Source organism: Tachypleus tridentatus, chromosome 11 (genome assembly GCF_004210375.1).
Source record: "Tachypleus tridentatus isolate NWPU-2018 chromosome 11, ASM421037v1, whole genome shotgun sequence".
Taxonomy (NCBI): Eukaryota; Metazoa; Arthropoda; class Merostomata; order Xiphosura; family Limulidae; genus Tachypleus; species Tachypleus tridentatus.
The window spans coordinates 612487-625747 of record NC_134835.1 but is presented as its reverse complement, the minus strand read 5'-3'; the positions used below and the strand labels follow the sequence as shown (position 1 = coordinate 625747).

Below are 13261 nucleotides of genomic sequence, written 5' to 3'. Positions count from 1 at the left end.
ATATTCTTTGTAATGCACTGTTTACGATAATAAGGATCGAAAACAATTTCTGAATAAGGAATAGAAAATGCCACCATTGACGAATCGTGGATAGACGTATCTATAGAAGAAAGATCGAACTTTCGTTTAGTAGACCTTAGGAAAAATCTTGGAAATTCGAAACTTCTCAAAAGGAACCCAGAATTTTGTGAACAAACACAGCCGGATGATACGTTCAGACGCGAGAAATGGCGACCCCAGCTGACTTCTCTCAGTTAGATGAAGCTCTCAATTACGGCCGCTCTCTCTTTACTTAAGGTCTTCACGTGCTTGTGCTCGTATTTTTCAACCGAGTAGAAAGATTAATAAATAAAAAAGCTTTAAAAATGGCTGATGCGACGGCGCCTACCACGGCTCCTTCTCCTAAGAAGGTGAGCAAACAAAAGCGAAAAAACCGAGAACGGCACCCGTACATCCTGAGGTATCCGAAATGGTAATCACTGCCATTACTTCTCTCAAAGAACGCGGAGGTTCTTCTCTCCAGGCTATCAAAAAGTACATTGCTGCCAACTATAAACTCGACGTGGAGCGGATGAACCCTTTTATCAAGAAGTATCTTCGATCAGCAGTAAATAGTGGCATTCTCACACAGACTAAAGGAAAAGGAGCTACGGGTTCCTTCAAGCTGAGTGCTCAAAAGAGCAAAGAGAAGGTGGTGAAAAAACCAAAGAAGAAAGAAGGAACGACTGCAAAGAAAAGTAAAGCCCCGAGTAAGCCCAAGAAAGTAGCTGAGAAGAAAGCAAAGACAGCTGCTAAAACCCAAGGCAAAGGCAAAACCAAAGAAAGTGGCGAAGCCAGCAAAGAAACCTGCAACCAGTAAACCGAAAGCCCCAAGAAGGCCAAAGCCGCCCTAAAAGGCTGCTTCCAAGAAGGTGGCAGGAAAGAAATAAGTAAGCTGCTTCTTTTCCAATTTTGTGTGATATCACAAAATCAACGGCCCTTTCAGGGCCACCATCTCCTGATAAAGAGTTTGCCATATAAGTCGTTACAGAAAACAAACAAAACACTCATTCCGCTCGTAACAACACTTGTTATATCGAGCGAGTGAAATGGTAAAAAATTCTTAAAACGTTTCATGCTCAGATTTGTAGTCTAACGAACGTTCGAGAAAAGAAAGTAATGTAGTGCGACTTTATTTATTTCTTCCCCTGTGCTGTTATAGATATGCTCGTTTTCAAATTATACTTAATGATTCGTAACTTTAGTTTAATTTCAATTAGTACTGCATTTAATTACATTTTAGTTTTAATCACAATTGGTCGAAGGAAAATAACTCGGGGCTCCTTCATTAATTAACTCTTTCGCAACAGTATTATACTACTAGCCACCCATATAAATTGTATGCCTCCTTACTAGTTAGTGAAGTGTACTGAGCCTTTCACAAATGTAATGGAGAAATCTATTCCGTATGCACATGCATATACGGCTGAATAGTGTGCCTTACTATTAGATTTACTAGTTATTAATAACTAATATGATTTATGCTCCTTAATAGAGACAATTTCTCTGTTGCTCTGTCCCTCAGACACTATTTCGTTTTCTCCCAAGCGCATGGATATTAAACATGTAATGGATGTCACTCTAAATGAAATAACTATTTCCGTGTATCGATTAAACCTCTGTCATTCTCTCTTTTTTGCTTTCTTAAATAATGAGTAGCTGTTGTTTTCTTGTTATTATCATAATTATCTTGTACCTTTCGGTGACGACATGTATTGGCTGGGTGTGTATACGTTCGTTTGTCTGTCTTCATTCACTTAACTACAAACGAAAAATACTCACTGAGAGCATAGAGGTGGGAATGGAACAAAACTCTCTAATAATGTGTGTATTTCTACTCGCACGTTATAAGCATGGTTATAGAGAAAGCATGCTTGAACTGTTAATAGTGAAATAGATTCGATGTGACTTTCTCCTTTTCAAGATGTGGTGGCCCTGAAAAGGGCCGTTTGAATTGAAAATAGAAGAAGAACACATTACTTTGAACTGGTGTACTTAGTCACAGCCTTGGTCCCTTCGGAGACGGCGTGTTTGGCCAATTCTCCAGGTAAAAGCAGACGCACTGCAGTTTGGATCTCCCGGCTCGTGATAGTTGATCGCTTGTTGTAGTGAGCCAGACGAGAAGCTTCGGCAGCAATTCTCTCGAAAATGTCGTTCACGAAGCTATTCATGATAGACATAGCTTTGCTGGAGATTCCAGTATCGGGATGGACCTGCTTGAGAACCTTGTAAATGTAAATACTGAAGCTCTCCTTCCTCCTCTTCTTTCGCTTTTTCTTGTCTCCAGCTCGTACGGCTTTCTGGGCCTTTCCGGCCTTCTTCACAGCTTTTCCAGACGCTTGTTGTGGAGGCATGTTGAAAAATAAACTTGGGCTAAACTAAACTAAACTAACGTGGCAGGGGTTCAGTTTAGAGAGAGAGAAATCAGAAGAGTTCTCTCTCCAACTGGGGTGTTCAGGAACTTTGTAGTTCCTCTTCGTCCCCTTACATGAGAAATGTTTTAAGATATCCGTGGAATTTTTACTTTATTTTTAACATTTCAAAAAAATGTAGTGGTGTATTTGTGAGTGAGAGGAAGGACGGGAGAACTGGACGAAAGCAGCGAAAGTGAAGTGAGCCAGACCTTGGCTCGAGGATGGAGTACACTGGCGGCTGGCGAATTGGTTTTTAAAATTTACTGTAATTGATTAGATACCCTTGACTGGGAAAACGGCCCTTTTCAGAATGAGGCAGGGACCTACAGGTCCAATGCCAGAAATTTTGCTGTGGGAGGAAACGGGAGTGCCCCGAGAAAACCCACTTTCACGGCCTGGGCGCCGAATAATCTACCCAGACCGTGCCCGGAAGTAGCTGGGAAAAAAAAAAAAAAAAAAAACTGATGAACTATGTTGGTGGTGTACGTGGAAACTGTTAGCTGCAGTCTTGTAGATCGGGTGGTAACTTCATCATGAACTTGTTTCCACACTTGAAGCCCATTGGTGCAACTGAGAAACGTGGTCTTGGTGGTGGAACTACTGGCTGTTCTTCGGTGAGTTGTTCTTCGCTGGTCTGTGATGCTTTGTTTCTTCTCGAGATTTTGGTTTGAGTTTTCTGCGTGGAGGTAGATTGTTTTTCAGTTTGTGCTGTCACGTCAGTGGTTATTTTCGTAATGGTTTGAGTCTGGCTGGTTGTTAAATTCTGTGGAACTAGGATTGAAGTCTGGCAGGAACTGTCCTTTTTCTTTCTTGAACTACTGGAACTTGGCGTGTTGCTAACAATGGGTGTTGTCGTCTTCTGAGTCGGGTTGTCTGAATCCGTCTTCATGTTTCTTCTAATACGGTCTGGACTCGGCGGTATTTTGGTATTTTCCTGTTGGAAGATTTCCGTTGGTTGTTTGCGATATCTGGGTGCTTGGTTTGAACCATTCTTGAGTGGTCGTCGATGTGGGCGTTCGGCTCTAAAATGAAATATATGATAATAACAGCCATCTCGTAAAATACAGTCGGCACTGTACTTCGATGTTGTCACTATCTTTATGAAGTGTGTGGGATGATTACTGTTCTTAGAATAAATTCGATGAACTGCGTATACCTTGGCTTGTATTTGGGGTTCTATGGTTTGTCTGATTTCTTCTGGTTGAATTGATGGGTCGACGCCCTGAGGAATACAGAATAAAGATTGACTGGACTTTTCGTTGGGGAACAACTTACTTTAAATTCAGTGTTCCATGGCTGGCACAGATAGGTTTGGTCTGCAATAGTGGCTGGTTGGATGAGGATTCCGCCCCGGCGTAAAATACGGGTCCTGGACGGTTCGATGGTTGCCCCAGGCTTAGCTCGGGCGATCAACGTGGCGACTTGGTACGGCGTGAGGTTCGGCGGTAAGCCGTCGACGATTACAGGAGGCAATAACGGCCTGACTGGCGAGGATGAACGTTTCGTTTTGAATAACATATTGGCACGTCTGACTTGCTCGGTGACTAGCTCAGGTCTCTCGAAAACCCCTAAACCTAAACTTGGGCAAAATTCAGTCAGCGTTTAAATTGCGCGCTGCAGGATTGAAAAGTAGCCAATAGCATTTTGGTTTGCGAACTCGATAGCTGTCGCGAGAAGCGCGGCCGTCACAGGCGACTCAATATATCTCGTTCAATCCTACAAAGTTGATAAAACTTTGTGAGTGAACAGCGTAATAGTTGTAACCGTCAACAAAAAAAGACGATCAGGAAAAATTATTAAAAACGGTTGCTTTTATTTTTCAAAAGACACACGACCGAACCGGGAAAAACACACCAAAAACCAATTATCCAATGCTACAAATGTCAGAAGAAATTTTGGATAAAGTTCACAACCAGCATATCTTTTACCACCGGTTTCAAAGCTTCGAAAGGTCAGTGAGCAATACACTTTATTTCTCTAAATCTTTCTTTCTGATGGTCAGGAAATAGCTGGTACTTGGAGCATCGTCAATCTTTAGCCGAGTATTTACAACTTCTACTCCCTCCTACACCTTCTTACCTGTCAAGACTCTAGTAGAGCGATCACCTCTTTCCTTTCAAGCTGATTTTGTTTTTTGACTATAGTTGTCCCTTTACCTTAATGGAACTGAGCCTGGCTTTTCAGTGGTCTGGTAGTTCATCAGTTGGACCTGATGATGTGCACTGTAACTACATTTGGTAAGAGAATGTTTTACTTAATGTCTGGCGCCAAACTATTGTCCTACATTTCTTTTAAGCCTGGGAAGGATCCCTAGATTTCTTCAAACTACTGTCTAATTGCTTTGACGAGTAGTCTCTAAGACCTTAGGATCAGGGATAATGCTCCTCTTGTTTGGTTCCTGGGGCATATCTTTGACCGTAAGCTGATCCTGAAACCACATGTAATGCAGCTATGGGTCAAATATACAAGAACACCAAGCATTCTTCTTGTTTTCTCTTCTGCCACTTCAGGAGCAGATCGAGGTTCTATGTTTAAAAATATATCGTGCTCTTATTCAATCCAAACTCGATTATGGACCCCATTCGTCATCAAAGATTTTACTCTGCGCTTGGCTATCTGCACTTCCCTACATCAGCTTTTACAATCTCATGAACTTTCTTTGCACCTCTGCCATTTGCAACTATCTTTACTATATGCTTCAAAACTTCGTTCCTTGCCAAAACAGCTCACCTGCAGATGTGTTTTCCTTCCTCAGTGGACCACACTTGTTAGAACAGACGATCGGTCACTGCTCTTTTTTTTTCGCCTTTATATCCAAGCACATTTGGATGAATTGATGTATCTTTTAGGTCATCTGAGGAAAGCAGACGCTCCCGATTGGAAATACTGTTTATTTGCTAAACATTCTTTTTGGACCTTCTTCATTCCTATTTATACAGATGGTTCGAAATCTAGCGACTGTGTGGGCTCTTCATGGCTTGTTTGAACTGTATGCCATTTCTCTTGACCTCGATTACACAGAAGCTAAGCAGTACTCACATTTCACAATTTATAATAACTCGCTTAGTTCTCTGCTAGCTTTGAATCACTTCTCACCCTATTCTAGCTAATTATTCAAAACCGATTAGACCATTTCTCTTTTAACATCCACTGCTATCTAGTTTTTCTGGATACCAGACCACGTTGGTATTCATGGGAATGAGCTCACTCGCACTGCAGCTAAATCTACTTGCTCTGGCACTATCACTGCTGTGCCTGTTCCATACATGGACTATAATCCTATATTTAAGGCACGGCTCCATCCCAGTTGGCAATCTACTTGGATTGAGCAACGTGAAAACGAGCTTTACCAAATAAATCTCTCTATTGAACTTTCGTCTTCGATCCGTAAGGATCGGAAAGAGGAAGTTGTTCCAACTAAAATACGCGTTGGTCAGTTTTTTAACGCATCGTTTTTTTTCTATTATCTGAAACTGCACCAGTGTGTAGTTCGTGTAACACTCGGATTGCAATAAGCCATATTTTACTTTTTTGTTGTCGTTACGACTCAACGACGGCACAATTTTAAACATGTTCTATCCCATCCCATGGTTTGCCCATAACGTTAGACAGTATTATTGGTGATGGTAACGCTGTCCATCTTGGTAATGGTAATAATAATTTTTAGTTTTTAAAGGCCATTGATCTTTCTAATGCTATACAAGTTTTTAATTTTTATATTACACTTTTTATAATGTGGCTCACTTTTTAAAAATCGCAGTTCATCTCGTTCGATTTGAAATGATAAACTGGCAGTAACATTAAATAACTCGAATCCAGGACTGGAAAGGCCAACTTCAGGTGACTGACGATGGTTTTTGTACTTACCTGTTAGTCTTTCTGGCGGGTTATGATAATTAGTTTTTTCTCTTTACATGGTACCCTAGATATACACATTGGTTTTATGCTACTTTTGTTTTATCTAAAATAACGTTTGTTTTACCATAGTTTCCTTTTATGAATTTTGCTACATATACTTGTAATTTTACTTTTACCAGATGTTTGGCGCAGACAGACTAGCTGCTTTGTGCTATAAAACACTAAATCAACCATCCAAAAGATCCTGGTGAGTTTTGGGAAGGAATTTCAGATATCAAGATGCAGCACACGTGTTTTATGAAGATCTAGCAGCCTATGCACTATCCTGTTTTACCACCCCAGTGAGTGATGCAATTGCCAAATGCATATTTACCCATATCACCTGAAAAACAAGGTCCGTAATCGTATGGGACTGCGGATGTTAGAAGCCATTTTGCGAATCAGAACACACCTTATTATGAGTAGTAACTGTTGCAAATATTCTAAAGTAACGGATAGCATTTTGGCCCAACTTAACACGACAATGTACAAAAGAAAAACTGTGTAGATGATCTTGAAGCGCTCTTTGACTAACCAGTAGTTAATACTTTAATGTCAAAGATGGTGGAGGAAAACGACTCTTTATCTTTAACTTATGTCCTCTTGAAATTGTGAATATCAACAAAATAATGGAAACCATAATGACGTCACTGGCTTTTGTATAAATCAAATTTCAGGAAAGTTTGACTTTCTACTGCGATTGCGTCGTAGAATTATAGAAATGGTAGTTATCTTCTAACTTTTCAGAAACCATACATGCTTTGTAATATATTTTAGCCACAGCATAGCCACACGTAGAATGACCTGATATTTTTTTGGTACAAACGTTTTGCTCAGTTCCGTCATCTCCTGACCGATTTGACATTTAATAACGGTTTCTGATTCAGAAGACGAAGGAACCCTATCGATTGGTGCATTTTATCACGTCCACAATTTTACAGGTTAATTTACTCCAATTCTGCCTTTAAAGAATATCAATTTGAGAACAGACAAGTAAATATTCCAATACGCGAGCTTGTGTTTTGGTATTGATAAACCACAACATTGTATTAACAAAAATGTTTTTACTAGTAGCATTTATGGAACATTTAAGTTTTACATTTTAACACTACGGCTTGACCTTCGGCTCCTCTACACTAGTGGACAGTACGTACATCAGCTTACCACTGCAAGCTGCTGTGGAACTTCCGGTTTGTGTAATGCTCCCTCTAACGGTAAACTTTGTGAAACGGAAACTAACCATCATAGTATCTTTCCTAGTTACTTGTGTTTCCTATGTTCTGGAGATTGCTGTTCCGCAAGGTGTGTGTAAAGCAAAGTGTCCTGCAATTCTTTGTTTTATCATAATTATAATTTTACTAGAGTTATGATGCTTTCAGTTATGTTGAGTGTAACAAACTAAAATGAATTACAAATCAGTGTTTGCTTAAAAGCAAAATATTTAGTCACGTATTAATATTCATTGAATTTACGTTCCTGAAGTAACATTTAACAGCTATAAACTTGTTAGGTTAAGTTTTTTTTTTTTTTTTTTTAAGGTATCGTATCTGTATTTAATTTCTTATTGTAGTTTTACTGGTAATTTTGTTATTGGCGTTTTAAATATGTATTTACTTTGTACAGATATGATAAATTTTCCGATGATGGATAAAATGTCCATATCCACAGCTGCTGGCATCTATTTCGTGACTGAAGAAGTATATCCCTCTCCTATTCGAACTGTGGTGGTTGGTACTTCTATTCTTCGTTCGATGATAGGAGCAGCAATCTCTATTTATTCGTGAACTGGTGAGTTAAAACAAACTTGTATTTTGATAAACATTTGTTTACCAGAGTATGTATTGCCACTCGCCAGACATTGTTTTATATTGATGTATGAACACTGACCGCTTAAGGTTGGTGTACGAACACATCTTAATGTTAAATTTCACACAAAATCAAAAGGGACCATTATGTGGATAAAAGCAAATAAATAAATAAAAACATGTAATAAGTGTTTAAATTATAACTAGAATATAGTCGACCCTTAGCACAGCCGTATCAGTATATATTTTCTATAAATAAATTTAGTAAAAACTTGTATATAAACTGCTGTATTAGTAAACGTATCAAACAGCTTAAACTCGGATGTTAAAACAATTTTAACAAGGTAAACTCCTTTATGTACATAGTAAAATCTTCCAATAAGTAACACCACCTGCACTCTAACCAGTAGTGGGTAGGATACAATCTCGTTTAAATGTTGTAAACACAACTGTTTTGTAACAAAAAAAAATTATTTTCATGACCTTGGCCGCACTCATTATCTATCAGTTCAACTGATAACAACAAACCCATTCGAGGTAAAAATGAATCTCAAGATTGTTTGTATAAAATGTAAAAATTTTGGGACTTCGAAGCGTTGTCTTCTAATTTATTTAATAGTTTTGTGTTGTTATTATGGGTATTAAAAATCTTGTTACAGTTCTAACGGGTATGCAAACACCACAAGCTGTATATCTGTCTATGCCATTCTATTACAACTATTAGTAATTTAGGTACTTATATCAAGATTACTTGTTAGTTTTATTTTCAACTTTTGTTTGTTCAACATTCCTTTCCATACCATCAGATTACAAAACTCTCTCTCTCTCTTTCTTTCTCTTTCTCTCTCTCTCTCTCCAATGAGAAGTATACAAAACTGCTGCATGCACAGTACCTCCTGGGAACCTGAGTGGCCCAGATTCAAATTCTTGAATTTGGGGATGGAATATTTCGGCGGATATAACTCCTGATAGACCATCCTGGAGTTTTTCACTAAACAAATAAAAACAATGAAGAGAAATAACACTACAAAATGTATTTACCGAGAGGAATTATCTGGCTACGTTTTCCATGCCCACTGCTATAAAACGGTAAGTGTACGGATTTACAACGTTAAAAATAGTGTTTCGATTCCCCTCAGTGGGCTAGCAGATAACCGGATGTGGCTCTCTTATAAGAAAACCACAAAGCACGTTTGTCATGCATTAGTATTAAAAACGTTAACCTTTGATTAACAATATCCTATAATAAACACTGACAGGTATCAAACACAACTACATTACTATACTTTGTGTACCAACCGACTTGCATTATCTGACGTTATCTTAGTATTAACAATCGCTTGGGAAACTTTTTTTCGTTTATTTTTCATAGGACTTAACCAATGCCTTTCCATCTTACCAAGGGTGCGTAAAACATCATTTTAATAACCGTCTAAAATACTGTTAAAAATATGAAATATCGTATTGAGTGGCAGAAAGAAAACCTATTTCAAAATATCACTAATTACTTAAATTTCAAACTAGACATTACATTTTTGAAACTGAAACTTTCACCCATTATGTTTCATAGGAATGCAATAACAGACTATAATAAATAATAGTATTAAATATATTATTTCCCCTGATTCATAAATATGAAATAAACTATTTTAATTTGTTGTAAAGTACAATGTACCCTGATGTTGCATGTAACGAAATTATACACCATAGCCAAGGTAATTTGTACAGAACCTGAAATGTATGGTAAAAGCTTTTAAACACAATCAAGTGTTTACAATAGGATTATTTGACAGTTTGTAAGAACGTGCTTATATCCCTTCAATACGTCACTAAGAAATATTGCTGTAAAAGTATAGCCTTAAAGACAAAAGTCCCTGTCACGTGATCAGTGGAAGGTTTGTTTGGAACCCTAAAAACTTTGTTTTGATATTTGTGGTGGGCACGAAACGAATATCCTATTGTATATGTTTAACAAAACAAATGCAAAGATTGAAAATTTATTGTTTGTAAAATAACGTTAAATATTTTTTTGAAACTTTCATTTATTTCTTTTATAAAATTTAATACTAAGTTGAGTTTAGTGGTTCTGTTTCATTCTTTCAGATAAATACATGCACGTCGCTGTACCTTCACTAATCTTTGTCAATAGTAGCAAACATTAGTCTTCCTTATACCTGAAACATTTAACAGCCAACTTCAATACAATACTGGAGATAGAGAACCAAGAGGGCTTCTTTCTAATACAGATTTGTAAGTAAACCGTGACAGTGATAAAGGATTAAAAAAACAATTTTTCTACTTCTTGACAACTTTTTACTAAACTCAAAATCCCTTTTTACTTCTAATATTCAGTTCTAGAACATTCGTGATAAGTTTATTCCATCTGATTGTTTATCGGTAAGATTGAAATCTCGTAACACTAAATTAAAAGATTCGACTGCTGTGGTGAACACAACTCGTATGGCAATTTGTGCAAATTTGCTCTTGAGGAAAGCAAAACAAAGCCAAATAAGGTATAAATGAATAATATTGACTACAATAACAATCTTTACAATAGAAAATATCTGAGTTTTATATTTACACCATTTCGACTAATACCATCGATACTATGCGTCGAAACGTAATTTTTGTTTAAAAAAACTAACTTGCTCATTGTGGTATTTTGTTAATCAATTACTAAGTTCAGTAGGTTTAAACACACTTTATAAAAAAAGTGTTTATCTTTTTAATCTATATATTTCAACAAATAAATTTGAACTGTTTAAGATTATTTCATTATTAAAACAGTTTTTAGCGTTTTAGTTTAACAAATCTTCCAATGTACTCATATAAAATATTTGCAGAAAATGTTTTTTACTACTTCTGTCAGCTGTATTGTAATAAGGAGAATGTTTCTGTCACGTCATTTAGCATTCTTTCTTGATTGGTTGAAGATAAAAAGTAAAACCTGTTACCAGTTGTCAAAAAAATTTAAAAATAAACGTTGGAAAAATATTTTACCAGAAAAGAAAAACAAAATTTTAATCTTTCCAAGATGCCCTAAGTATTCTGTGCTAAAACCACAACTAATATATTTTGTGCCCTTGTGGATCAGCTGTCAATCTGAAGGCTTACAAAGCCCAAAATCTGAATTTCTATACAAGTGGTGCGCACAGTACAGATAATAATTGAGCAGTTTTGTGGTTACAACAAATAAAGCAAAAATACGTTTAATGTTATGTTTTGTGAGCTCATTTACAAACTGAAGACTGTTTCCAACGATAACATGTTTTAGTGGGTATAATGTAGATTTTTCTTGGGAAACTAATTATGAAATGGTTTATTAGTCGTTTACTCTCCGAGTTTCGACGGGAGTGGTTACAAAGTGCCATGAAGATTACCCAAACACAATGGATAGTTGTCAGACTTTCTTATAGAGTCTACTATCAGTGTTTCTTCTCTACCCCAGATCCTGTGTACATGAAGTTTGATACTGTGCTTAACTTCTCGCTCAAAAGCTGTTGAAACCAAACATACCTTACGTGCACAAGTACTAATGCCACGTTTTAATACCCAAAGGGTTGTGTTTCGCATGCTAGCCCTACTCATGGTTAAATGTAAAATAATTAGATATTGTAGGGAAGCTTAACTGACACATTGGAGTCTCTGTTAATCAAGAAGGGTCCTAAACTCTACAGATATTTTGTGCTAGTTAAATCTAACATAGGTGCGAGTTAACTTAAAATATTTATTCCTCATTTTTAAAGTTTTAAAGAAGGCTTTTAATTAGTGTATAATTATATGAGAAAACAAAGTATTTTAAGGTGTGATTGTATTATTCAGTCGCAGAAAGATGCTAGTTCTTTCAAAGTATTGGCTTATTATCATTTAATTAAACACAGATTCAAACTCTCTTAAAAAGATGCGACTTTTTACTAAAAGAAACATTTAAAATGTAGAGTATTTAAGAGCAAATCGAATACGCACGAATGATAACTTCCGAACCTTCGATGTAAGTGGAAAAGCGCCATCTATCATGTTTGAATTATAACCAAGAAATATGTTTGAAAATGTTCTTTAAAGCTATTATAGTATCTTGCTATTTCTGTGTTTTTTAATAAATGTCAATGCCTTATTCAAATCTTTTCTTACAGATTGGTCAAATATCGTATAGAAGGTTCAGTTGAAGAGATCTGAGCTTCAACAAACAGTAGCAGAATGAAAATAGAGGAATTAAAATCAATACAAACTTGTATTGTTAACAGTATATTAAAACTAAGTATTAAGGCTTACTGTGACGTTTCCAGTATTTATTTAGCAGGTACTTGGAGAGAAAAATTTTATGTAGAATAAAAAAACAACAACTCTATACCGAAGAATAGATTCGTGGTTCGAGCCCCACTGAGGGTGCATATTTATATTGTACTTACAGTGAATTTAATTGAGCAAAAAATTGTAGCATGTATTTATGCAGCGGTAGAAGCATTATAAAAGTGACTGTCAAATAACATTGTGTGAGAGTCGCCCATAGCATGATGTTGATTAGCTTTTATTCCCCTTCATTTTATCATTTCTAATTCATGAATGGCAAGAAAACTTAGCCCCTGAGCAGCTTTGGGGAAATTCAATTAGGAAGAAACGAGTAAAAATCATTGTAATTTATATGAATAGTAAACTACTGCTGCTACATACAAATAAAAGCTGAAAACGGAAATATCATTTGGCTATCTTCACACCGCCCACTTCTTGGAACGAATTCCGGATTTTAGCACTACAATTCTGTAATACCGACATTCTTTGTACATTTCTTTCCGTGATAGTGACTTTTAATTTTTGTTTTTCGCTAATGTGTTTGCTAAGTTATAAACCTGATTGTAAACTCGTTTATCCATTAACAAAGTACAACGTTTTTAAACATGGAAATAGTTGTTCCTTGGGGGGGGGAGAGTTTGTAGTGTTTTTTTTATACTTCTACACGTTTATATGTACATTTCTGTTTACATAAACAAAATACTCGATTTTCACCTTTTTCCTACCATTTTCCAAAGAGTTTTCGAAGTTTCACAATGAAAGTCCACAGTACCGTACGATGTTAAGTACTTCCTTCAATATTCAAGTGAATTCTTA

The 13261-nt window shown here is 36.6% G+C and overlaps 1 long non-coding RNA gene across 2 annotated transcripts; it reads left to right on the top strand.

Moving 5' to 3' along the window:
* The first annotated feature begins 7364 nt into the window (after window positions 1-7364).
* LOC143231405 (uncharacterized) lies at window positions 7365-12927 on the top strand. 2 transcript variants are annotated; one of them, XR_013016905.1, is made up of 4 exons: window positions 7365-7652; window positions 7974-8138; window positions 10259-10405; window positions 12289-12927. It is a non-coding gene; the product is annotated as an uncharacterized LOC143231405 (long non-coding RNA). The 2 variants fall into 2 exon arrangements; XR_013016904.1 differs by lacking the exon at window positions 10259-10405 and having other exon boundaries at window positions 7373-7652.
* Window positions 12928-13261: the final 334 nt, after the last annotated feature.